The following is a 12,493-nucleotide window of genomic DNA, read 5'->3' as shown; positions in this document are numbered from 1 at the left end:
TCTGTGTCCTCTTCTAGGCTCATTTGGCTGTTGGCAGAATTCAATGCACTGCAATTATAGACTTGAGGTCCCTGTTTTCTTGCTGGCTGTCAGCCAGCCAGCTGGCTACTCTCGACTCGTAGAAGACCTTGCAATTCCCTGTCACATGACCCTCTCACAAAGCCTCTCACAACACCCCAGCTGACTTATTCAAGGCCAGCAGGAGAATCCCCTGCTCCAGTCTGCTAAGTCAGAGACATATATAATGTAATGAAATCACAGGAGTTACCATCACCTCTGCTATATTCCATTGGCTAGAAGTAAGTCATCAGTCCAGCAGCATTCAAGAGGAGGGTATTATATAAGGGTGTGCTTCATTGGGGCTCATCTTAAAATTCTTCCTACCACAGATTGGTTGCGGGATGTAAGAGAAAGAGAGATCTATAGTGTGACTCCTACATCTTATGTGCTGGAGCATTTGAGTGGAAAGTGAGTTCATTTATTGATGTGGAACAGGCTTGATCGAGTGTGCAGAACAGATTGGTGGGGGTAGATAAGGGCAGGGTAAATAGGCAGTTCAGTTTGGACATACTAAATTTGAGGTGCTTACTGGATAACCAATAAGTATGTCAGCTAGGCTGTTGGATACACGAATCTGGAGCTCAGGGAAGAGGTCACATCTAGATATTTAAATTTAAGGGTGATTAGCAAATGTAGATGGCATTCAAGGCCATGCAGGTAAATTGGATCATCCTGGAAGAGTTGGGGGGTAGGTAGAGAAGAGAAGAGGGGCAAGGAAGATCCCAGAGAAGCTCCAATATTTAAAGTTCAGAAAGAAGAAGGGTGTTTTAAGGGTACCCAGGATTTATTTTAATCAAGTGTGGTAAGACATATAGACATGAAAATGATTGTCATGAATAAAAAAGTTTGTTATACTCACAAATCCCTAGAAATAGGAAGCATGGCACACAATGCAGGGCCACATGGGGAAGCACTGGAGTCAGTCAGGAGGCAGAGGAAGTGAGGGAGAAAATGTGGGCAAGAGCCTTTATTATGGTTTCTGTGAGAAAGAATGGGCAAAGTAGGTTAAGCAGGCCTAGGATTGGCTAGTTTGAACACTTTCAGTAGGCTCTGGGATGTAGGAGCTATCCTTAGTTGTCTGGTACCTGGCCCTGGGTGACTAGGGCAAAGGAACATTAACCTGGAGTGTGAGAGCCCAGTAAAGGTGGCTGGGGGGATATGGGCTTTGGATTGGTTGATTGCATTTGAAAGGCACCCTCAAGGGTGAGTTTTTATCTAACCCTGGAAGGAGCAGTCCCTCCATGCACAGCAAGACCCTAGATGTCAAAGCATCAGAATATAAAAAGACAAGGTTAATCCAAGGAGGTAGAGAAGAAGGCACCAATGGTGTGTGAGGAAAAATGGAAGAACGTGGCACCCCAGAAGACTAGAGAAAAAAGTGTTTTCAAGAGAAAGTAAACAACCACACTATGTGCTAGTGATATGCAAAGTAAGGTAAAAACAAATAGTCAGCTACTAGATTTAGCCAGATGGAATCACTCGTGACTTTGACAAGTATCACGCATAGTGGGAAATAGAGCCTATGTATAATGGGTTGAGGAGAGAATAGGCAGATGGGAAGTCTAGACAATGAGTGATAAAAGTGCATACAGCAAGTATAGACAACAGTTTCAAGAGATGCTCTTGAGAGTAGCAAAGACATGAGGCAGTAGTTAGGGGAGGGTACTGAGAAATGGGAGGGCTTTTAAAAGATGGCTCTTATTGAGACTAGCTTATGTGCTGATTGGAATGATACAGAAGAGAGGGACAACAAGTGGTGGAGACAAGGAAGGGCTAAATGAGGAGCCAAGCCCTTTAGAAGGCAAAAGGCAATGAGATCCAGGAGGGAAATGGAGGGAATATTACCTATAGTAAGAGACTCCTTGTTACATGATGATCTGTATCATTGTATAGATATAGAGGCAGGTACATAGGTAGAATTGAAGTAATTCTCATCTAGTCCCCTCTATACTCTCTGTGAAGTGTGAGATGAGCTAAGAATGAGAGTCAGAATGGAAAAGTGAACTTAGTGGGGATGTTTGGTAGGATGGTCAAGCAAAGAGAAAGATCCATTTGAGATTTGTCATCATCACAGATATGTGATTCTCTCCAATAACATTCAGGGGCTCAGAGGCAGGGGCAGGCATTAGATGGTTGTGATTCTAAGTTCTGGGTGCCACATTATGTGCATGAAATCCAAAAGAAGCAAAATAGCTGGTACCTTCATGGAGCGTATAAAGAGCTCGAGAAATCAAAACTAACGCAACAACGAGAAACAAACCCAGCGACGCACAAGATAGGCAGTATCATTCAAGTCTCTTCATTCATGATTCTCTTTATTTGTTACCTAATATGGAAATGGTGGTGCAGACAATTAACAGAAAGGACAGAATCAACAAAATTTATATTTGACTTCATGTTTTATGCTTTTATTCTTTTCACAATAATTTGTGTTCTTGAAATTAGGTTAGAATCCAATCAAATGTCAATGAGGAGGCAGGCTGGAAGTATAATGGGTAGAAGTAAAAAGGGAGCCTCGGCTTTAAATTTTATAGCAGGTAGTCTTAAAAACGAACAGACAACATGTATTCTATCTTCCAGATGGGGGGTCCACGAAATTTTTCTGTAAAGGAGCAGATAGGAAATATTTTAGGCTTTGCAGGTCATACAGTCTCTGCTGCAACTACTCAGTTCTGCCATTGTAATGCGAACGCCGTCTTAGACAGTACGTAAATGAAAGAGCATGGCTATGGTCTGATAAAACTTTATTTACGGACACTGAAATTTCAATTTCATGTAATTTTCACACGTCATGGAATGTTCCTCTTTTTTTGAATTTTATTCATCAATTTAAAAATGTAAAACCATTCCCAGCCTGTAGGCCATAAAAAGGCTGGTGGCAGCTGGATGTGACCCACGGGCCATAATTTGCCAACCGCTGTCCTAGACCATAGTTAGGTACTCACAGCTGGAGGGAAAATTTGCAGCCAAATGAGAACAAGCATATTCAATTCACCTCAGCTCAACAACTGTTGAGCACCTTATACGTACACAGGCACTGTGCCCAAGGATCCTGTTATTCAGAGTTCGTGTGAAATTACTGAGGAAAAATTGAAAAGATGACTCAACTAGATTCCCATGTGGCATATAAAATGATCTCGCATTTGCATCAGTTAAGTATACGCTATTAAACTCTCCCACCCGTGAAAGTTACCAGCCTCACAATATAGAGCATGTTTCAAAGGCAAGGGACAATAACCCACAGTGTCGTCTCAGTGCAGTACTTTTAAACATCCATGACTTTGTTATTTCAAAACCAAATTTCTTCAAACAAGGCAAAGCACACATTCCTTACTCAGGGTTATGTACCAGAGATGCCAAGTTCAAAATTTCCAAACAAAGCTGCTTTTGAGTAATAAGAAGACAAAAAAACATTTGAAAAATCTCTGACCTGCTGAAAAAATAGAATCTTTTTCTCCTTTAGATAACTCTGAAACGAGTAAATGGACTTTCATTTACTTTCCAAAATAAATCCATTTGGGAATGAAACTGAGAAAGAGAAGCCAGAGAACTCTTCCATGGATTCCATTAATGTCATTGATGCCAGGGGCTTTAGAGAAGAAAAGAGCTAGAAGTCAGAAGGCTTGGGTTTCTAACTCTTAGTTGGGTGCGATCCCTTCTCATTATCACACATTCCCTGTAAAAATGGGCCCCAATCAGATACCTGGTAGGATATAGGAATATCACCATGCAAATGTCTTTGATAAAGCAATAAGCCCATTAACCTGGAGTGGGAAGTCAGAGCTCAAGCAGAGTGAGGAGGGTGGCTTGGAATGGAGTGTTGGAGGCCAAGCAGAGTTGGGGGAGCACCCACATGGGGAGAGAGTAACCAGCATGGGAGGTCAACGATGAGGAGAGCTCCCACGGAATGAAGAGAATAGCCTCAGAAATGGGAGTTTGGTTACCTACCAGGTGGGGGGAGCTGGGGGTGCTGATGAAATAAGTAAATATATTAGAATATGAGAGCCAATTTTATCAATGGAGAAGAAAGGATTTGTAAACATGGAAAAAGAGAAAACCAGAATACACTCTGTGGTGTTCAATTGGAACTGGAAGTGTCAAAGCAAATCCATGGTTTTCAATATACGTAATAGACATAGATATAAATACAGATGTAAATGTGTGTGTGCACATGTGTATGTGTGTGTCTGTGTATGTGTACATGCACACATACATCCCATAGCTCTGTCCACTGAGAGGGCTTGGGAGCAGTAACACCCCCAAAGCAAACAGCGCACTAAGCACTCTGATCTCTTAAACACCATTCTCTACTAAAACAATCAGGGCTCCTTGGAGAAGTGGGTGATTCCATGGCTAAAGCTGGAGCAAGGAAAGTATAAGACGAGCCTGCAGCCCGAGGCAAAAAAATACTCAAAGAACGCCAGGAACATGACAAATGGATGCAGGGTCCCTACTGGCCAAATCTAGGACAATTTGAGCATCAAAATAAATAATGACAGCGGTGAATGATAACCCACTGAAAAAATAAGAAACCATGAGTCCGTTCAGATATAAATAAATAAATAAATGAAGGAATAAATTAAAAGTTTAATGAAGAATGGGATGTTTTACATAGTTTCAAAGTAACTTCCTACAATATATTTATTAATTACAAAGGGAAAAAATGTTTACAGTGGAAAAGTCTGGCAGACACCACCTTAAGCTATCAAAATGACCGTCATCAGTACCTTAAACAAGTTATCAGAATGACCATCATCAGCAAAGGACAAATTGAAATTGTGCACCGCCTGATAGGATGCAATAAAAAGAACAAATAATCAGTCTTTCTCCTTCACAGTACATAGTATGATTGCACTTTCTTAGTTTCTTAAAGTTAGGCATGATCCTATGACTTGCTTTGGCCAATGAAATGTGAGCAGAAGTGACACAAATCATTTCCAAACAGAAGATTTAAGAGCCAGATTCACTACAGTATTTCTCTTTTTTTGACTCTGCTTGGTGGCCAGAGGCGTGTGTCAAGATGGAACCTATGTTGGCCTAAGTGCCCTGACTACAATGAAAAGAGCTTCCCACTTCCCCCAGTCCACCCCATCCTGTCTGCTTTGGACGTGTGGCATGACAGTAAAATAAATCCTTGCTGTCTTAAGCCACTATTCTAGTCATTGTTTGTTAGCGTGGCATAATTTAGCTTATGCGATTGGTACATTGGTTGATGGAGTGGTTTCATTTGCACGTTTGTCTCCTCAGTAAAGTACAAATTTCATCAAGGGCAGAAAGGATACAATTTAATTTTTCCCCCAAAATCTGTTCTTTCTCCTGTCTTGCCCCAAAAAATAAATGGCAACAACATCCACCCAATTCTTGAAGTCAGAAACCTGACCATACACGTCTGTACACTCCTAGATCTTTCACCTGTCCATGATCTAATCTTGTCCATTGTACCTTCTTAATGTCTCTGGAACCTCTCCATCTATTTCCAACCTACTGCACTGTATAAATTCAGAACAGCATATTCCTTGACCCAATCTTTGCACAGTCTCCTTGCTTCTAGATTGCTCTGTCCCAATCATTTTCCACACTGCTCCCAGAGCTCTGATTTCTAAAATGCAAATCTGATTGTGTCACTCCTCAGCTTCGAGCACTTCAAAGGCCCCCCATAGCCTTTAGACTAAAGTCCAAACCCTTTATCATGACAAACAAGGCATATTATAACCTGGTCCACTCTTAAGTACAAGTTCCCTGGAGGCAGAGATTTTTGTCCATTTCATTCGCTGCTATATCCCTAGCATAGCACAGAACTTGGTCCACTGAAGGCATTCGATAAATGGTTATCAAGCAAATAGTCCCTGCTTATCTCCAGCCTCATTCATACTATTCTTCATCTCCCTCCCTACCTCTCTAAGCTCCTGTCACACAGACCTCTCTAGGGTGCATTTCCTATTCCCTCTGGCTTGAATGCCCTTCCTCTGGCAGCATCCAGAGCTGACTTATCTCAGGCTTCAAGTCTCAGCTCAGATGTCACCTCCTTAAGGAGGTAGGTCTTCCTTATCTATCTTATCTAAAGTAGCCCCACCCCACCTAGTGCTCACTTAGCATGTGTTCCTTTTATGTCCTTTTTCGCACATTTCACAATGCATTATTATCTATTTGTTTATTTTTATGAATTGTTTATCTTCCGCCTCTAGAAGGTAAGCTCCTTGAGGACAGCCTGTCTTGCTTTTGCCTGACATATAATAGCCACTCAATAGATAAATAAATAAATCCCTATTTGGCCCCCATACCCTCTTCCTTCATATCTAAGATGGGCTGAACTTTCTTTTCTACTAAGTGATCCACGTGCAACTTCAGATTTTAAGATCATTATCGGCTTTTCTCACCTGACTACCAATTACCAAGCGATATAAATGTGAATGAGATTTCATTATTAAATATCACTTTTGGTTACCTTGAATTTTTTACTGACACTGACTTTTGCCCTTTACCAAGCCCTTCTCCCAACACGTAAAAACTTTTACTATAAACACCACTTAGTATAATGACATTAAAATGTAACCAACATGAAAAAAACGCAATATTTTAATGAACCAGGAAATTTTCTGCCCCAATTTTGAACTAACTGGATAACTTTGGACAAATCCAAAATGAACTTAGAAGAGAGCTAGGAAGCACTCCCTGTTCACACCTACTGCTTGAGGCAGAGCCAGATGCCCCCATTGTCCTCTGGGGGTCACCCCCACCCTACCATGTTTGCATTTAACTCTTTTGATCAGAAGGAACAGAGACCCACTCTAGTCACCTCAGGAAATGGAGCTTTATTGTAAGAATGTGCACAGTAATAAAGAAAATGGGAATGTCAGCCAGGAAGCTAGCCTTCAGTGCAATTCAAGAAAAGATGAACAACCAGGCCCCATGGGAAAAAGTGAAATGGAGACACAAACTAAAGGACTGTTCTAAATCCAAATAATTCTAGGGATTCCAGCAGAAAGATTTCTGGGTTTTCATTCTAAGGCTTTGCCCTTAACCCCACCCAGCTACTCAGCATTTTCTGCTTCTCTGCATGTTAGTGAGTCTCTACCTCTCTTCCCATTACACTGACTTATTAACTCTGGCCTCTCTCTTAGTAGCTCTGCCTAATCATTGATTCAGCTTCCTCATAACCTCACCTTGCTCTTGACATCTCATGACCATAGCTCTACATCAGAGTTGTCAATGCAAATAATCCATAATCAATCTGTAAATCAAAATTGGGCTGAGTTTATTATGAGCCAGATCTGAGGACTAGTCTGGGGCCTTCCTTCCCAGAGGAAGGAAGGGCACCAAAGAAGTGGGATGTACAGAGTGGTTATACACCGTCTTGGAACAAAGAGCATGCATCACATATGATAGGAATGTCCCATTTACAATTGTTACGAGATGCTTAGCTGGCACAGCAGATAAGTGGTCAGCAGGTCAGTGGTCACAAGGTGAGCACAGCAGGTCGGTAATTAATCCTTAGTTTCCAGGAAGAGATGCTTATCCTTAAAGACATGCCAATATAGGGCGAAGTTACCTCCCCAACTTTAACGGCATCATTCTCATCTTTGGGACATAGTAAATATTTAAAGCAGATGTACAATGCATGCTCAACAGGCCACATCAGGCCCTTTTGGAAAAACAAGGTCAAGATGAATTAGTTTTAAACCAAATGGCTTCCTCATGTGTTCCAATATATCTTATTGCTGTTCATTTATTTATCAGAATCCGCTTTTTGCATTTCTTCATCTTCAGTTCCCTGCCATATCTGAAATTTATCCCGCTTTCCAATTACACATTCCTAAGAATGACATACTGGCTTGGGAAGCTCTTTTGGTCAGAGTATCTTAGTCATTCAAGATAGAACAGCAGCCTTCAGGTTGGTGCTTCCCTATCTTTACTCAGCTGTGCCTGGGAGGATAAAGATACATGGTTTAAAGCATGGCTGGCTAGGCCCACCCCAGCAACAGGAGTGAGATTCAGGCAGTACCTCTGAGCAGGAGCTGTGAGCAGGCATGGACCATGGTTACACATTCAATGCTTAGCACTTAGCACTGATATATTTGTTTAATATTTTGACAACTGTATTGCATTATAACTGGCTTCCTTTGTAATCTCGTGTGCTTTATTTTCTGCCTCTAAAATCATTATTCTAAGAAGGCTTCCATTGGCTTCACCAGACTGCCAAAGGAGTCAATGGTACAAAGGTTAAGACCTTGTTCCCTAAACCCAGATCACCTTGAAAGCAAACACTGTGTCTCATCCTTTTCTGTGCCCTTGGGGTCCAGTACAATGCCTAGCATGGAACAGGCATTAAAACATTTGTAGAAATAATAAATATTTGTATCCCCAGTATCCAAAACTGTGCCTGGCCCATGGAAGGCCCTCAATAGAAGTTTTTAAATGAATAACTCAACCTCTGAAGCCCATGGCCTGCCTCCTTGAGTCCCATCCAGTTGACTCTGCATTCCAGCATACTGAAGCAAGGAATCATTTATCAAGTAGGCTGGTACACTATCAACGATCAATTTTTACAACCATGCAAAATCCTCAGTCACTCATAAATTACTTCAAGATAAACACCACGCCTTGAAGTGAAGTGCTGCCAGATTAATGAACAGTTTCAGAATCTAATGAGAGGTTTCTAATGTCTAGAGGGCCTCCTCTAGGGAGAATTCTCCAGGACTGGGGATAAGTCTGTTATTTAGCCATCCGTGTTCCAGGCCTTGCACAGCACATATTTTCAAGCCAGCTGGTGAGAGTCAGTGAGGCAATCTGGGGACTTGGACAGATTTCTTTGTGTGCACAGTTAATTGGCTCATATGGAGACCGAAACTGTGACCTTGATTTCCTTAGCCCCATAGCCTAACCAGCTGAGCTAATCATCTTGACCATCTGAATAGATTCAGAGCCTCCAGGGGAAGGAGCGTAGTACAGAAGAGATACACAGGAAGCAACGGTAATACAGAACTAAGCAGAGAGAAAATTCTTGAATAACATCCTTAATACTTCACTTCCTGCTCACAATAATGACAAAGGGCTTTAAAGTTACCACCTCCTTCCTTACTCCACCCAAGCCCTGCCCTTTGAGTATATGACAGCAAAGAGCAATGAAGGTCATGTCCCCAAGTGTCTTGCAAGATTGCTGGCAGTGATACCAAGGAAAACTAACCCATATTTTTTGCTATGATATATTTCAAGTTTTCTGTTGCCAACTTTATATGAGCTTTGCTTTTGATCCACCCAGAAGAATATAGGAGGACCAGGGTTCGCACCCTTCTCTCCCTCCCTAGGAAAGCCCTTCCTGACCGGATGCACGGACTATCCAGGGCTCTGATGTGTTCCAAGGGATAGGCTTTGGAAGTCCCAGAAATAGTACTGGGCATTTTACATCTGTCATTTCATTCAATTCAGAGGGATGGATGTTTAAAAACTATTTAAAATACCTTTCTTTACCTTGCCTTCAGAATTAGTCCCTGAAAGTTAGAGAATATTTAAGTTGGATACATTCGTAAGTGAGGAGAATGGGTAAGTTAACAGATAACACATCTACTACATAATTCTTACTAGGGATTGACTTGTCAGGCTAACCCATTGTCACTCCTATTCCCCGGGAAAAATGGTCAGTGGGATACTGAGATTTTAGGGTTTTATTTATTGATGTATTTGTTCCAGGAATGTACTTAATACTATGGGAAAAATAATAAATTTTGAAGCTGACAGAAGTAGATCAGAGTTCTGGGAACTATGCCACCAGTGAGATGTTATCACATGAGGTGATAGAGGGCAGTAGATAGGATGACTATACTTCCCAATCTTCCCAGAACAACCCTGGTGTATGCTGGTTATCTCAGCATAATTATTCATAGTATAATATATCATAAGTATTCACTATTCACTCTCAAACATGTCTCAGTTTGCATGATCACGGGTCAGAAGACTCAGTATGGTAGAGATGTCAATTCTCCTGAAATTGATCTATAGACTCAACAAAATTTCTATCAAAATTTCAGCAGGCTTTTTTGTAGAAACTGACAGACTGACTCTAAAATTCATATAGCAATACAAAGGTCCTAGAAGATCCAAAAACAAAATTGGAGGACTAACACTACCTTAGTTCAAGACTTATTATAAACCTATAGCATGGGTGTTATTGATGTAAATATAGGCAAATTAAAAAAATCAATGAAACAGAATAGAAAGTCCAGAAACACACCCATATATATATAGACAACTGATTTTTGACAAAAGGGCAAAAGCAATCTGGCAGAGGAAAAAAGAGTCTTTTCAACAAACAGTGCTGAAACAGTTGGCTATTCATATGCTAAAAAATTGAACTTTGATCCACACCTCGCACTACACCATATACAAAAATTCACTCAAAATGGATCATAGACTGAAAGTAAACCTAAAACTACAGAAATTCTACAAGAAAACATAAGAGAAAAGCTGACTTTGGATTAAGCATAAAATAACAAATTGATAAATAAGATTTCATCAAAATTAAAAACTTTTGCTCTGTGAAAGACACATTAAAGAATCAGAAGACAAGCCACAGAAATGGAGAAAATATTTACAATCATATATCTGATAAGGGACTTGTTACTTAAGACATATAAAGAACTCTCAAAACATAAGAAAACAAACAAACCAATTTTTTTTGATGGGCAAAAGATTTTAACAGACACTTCATCTAAGGATATATATGATGGCAAATATGCACATGAAAAGATGCTCATCATCATTAGTCATGAGCAAAAAACTAATAAAACCACAGTGAGATACTGTCTCACACCTATTAGAATGTCTGGAATTAAAAATACTGACTATAGAGCCAGCCCTGATGGCCTAGTGATTAAAGCTCAGAGCGCTCCTCTTCAGCGGCCCATGTTCCGGTCCTGGTCGCGGAACCACACCACTCATCTGTCAGTGGCCATGCTGTGGCAGTGGCTCACATAGAAGAACTAGATGGACCTACAGCTAGAATATACAACTATGTACTGGAGCTTTGGGGAGGGAAAAAAAAAAGAGAGAGAGAGGAAGATTAGCAACAGATGTTAGCTCAGGGCAAATCTTTCCCAGCAAAAAATAAAAAATACTGACTATACCAAGTGTCGAAGAGCATGTAGAGGAGCTAGAACTCTGGTACACTGCTAGTAGGAATGTAAAATTTACTTTAGAATTTAGAATGTAGCAATTCTTTAGAAAATAACTTAGCAGTTTCTTAAAATGTTAAATATGCACCTACCATATGATCCAACCATTCTACTCCTGGCTATTTACCCAAGAGAAAAGAAAGCATATATCCATGAAAAGAATTATATATGTGTTCATAGCAGCTTTCTTTGTAATAGCCAAAAAGTCGGAAACAACCTAAATGTCCATCAACAGGTGACTAGATAAACAAGCTGTGATATATCCATACAGTGGAATACTACTCAGCAATAAGAAGGAATAAAAAGGAACGAACTATTCGTACAACACAGAATGAATCTCAAAATAATTATGCAGAGTAAAAGAAGTCAAACCAAAAAGAGTACCAACTGCATGATTTCATTTACATAAAAATCTAGGAAATGCAAACTAATCTACAGTGACAGAAAGATCAGTGGTTGCTTGTAGAGTGGGGCAGAGGGCAGGGGCCAGGGAGAGGTGGGAAAGAAGTTATTACAAAGGGACATGCAGAAACTTTAGAGGGGGATGTATAGGGACATTATCTTGATTGTGGTAATAGTTTCATGGTTTCATAGGTAAACATATCAAAACACAAAAATTGGACAAGTTAAATATGTACAATTTATTGAATGACAATTGTACTGTAATTAGGCTGTTAAGAAAATTTATGAGTAATTTGTCCTAGATTTCATACTAGTAAATGGTGAAGTTGGGATTTGAACCCAGGCTTCTGGGTCCAGCATCCATGTTCTGAACAGTCTAAGCCACTGAGCAGAGCCACTAAGCATATGAGAATGTGTAGCTGCTACTGTTATTATTGTTATCATTATCCAGTCCTAAGCTTCTCCTTCACAGATACTGACACTGGCCCCAGAGTAGCAAAGGACTTCCTAAGTTTCCCCTATGAGTGAGCAACAGACCTGAGACCGCCTTGCTTGTCCTGACTCCCAAGCTGGAGCCTGAGCCCCTTCCTCTCTGCCATGAAACCTCTTGCCAGAATCAATACAAAGCATCACTTTTAATCCTGGCACCACCACCAGCTAAGTGACTTCGGGGTACTTGCGTGACTTCTTAATTTTCTCATTGGTTTACGAGGGAGGTCATAAAAAAAATGCCCTGCTTTGGGTGATAAATTGTAAGGTCAGTTTAGCATTATTTGACCCTGGGACATAGGAGATCACCAAAAAGTAGAGCACATCAAAAGGAGAGGTGAAGAACCACCAAAGACCAGTGCCACCACGTCAGC

The sequence above is a fragment of the Diceros bicornis genome, chromosome 38 (genome assembly GCF_020826845.1).
Source record: "Diceros bicornis minor isolate mBicDic1 chromosome 38, mDicBic1.mat.cur, whole genome shotgun sequence".
Lineage (NCBI taxonomy): Eukaryota > Metazoa > Chordata > Mammalia > Perissodactyla > Rhinocerotidae > Diceros > Diceros bicornis.
Note: the sequence above shows the minus strand (reverse complement) of the source record.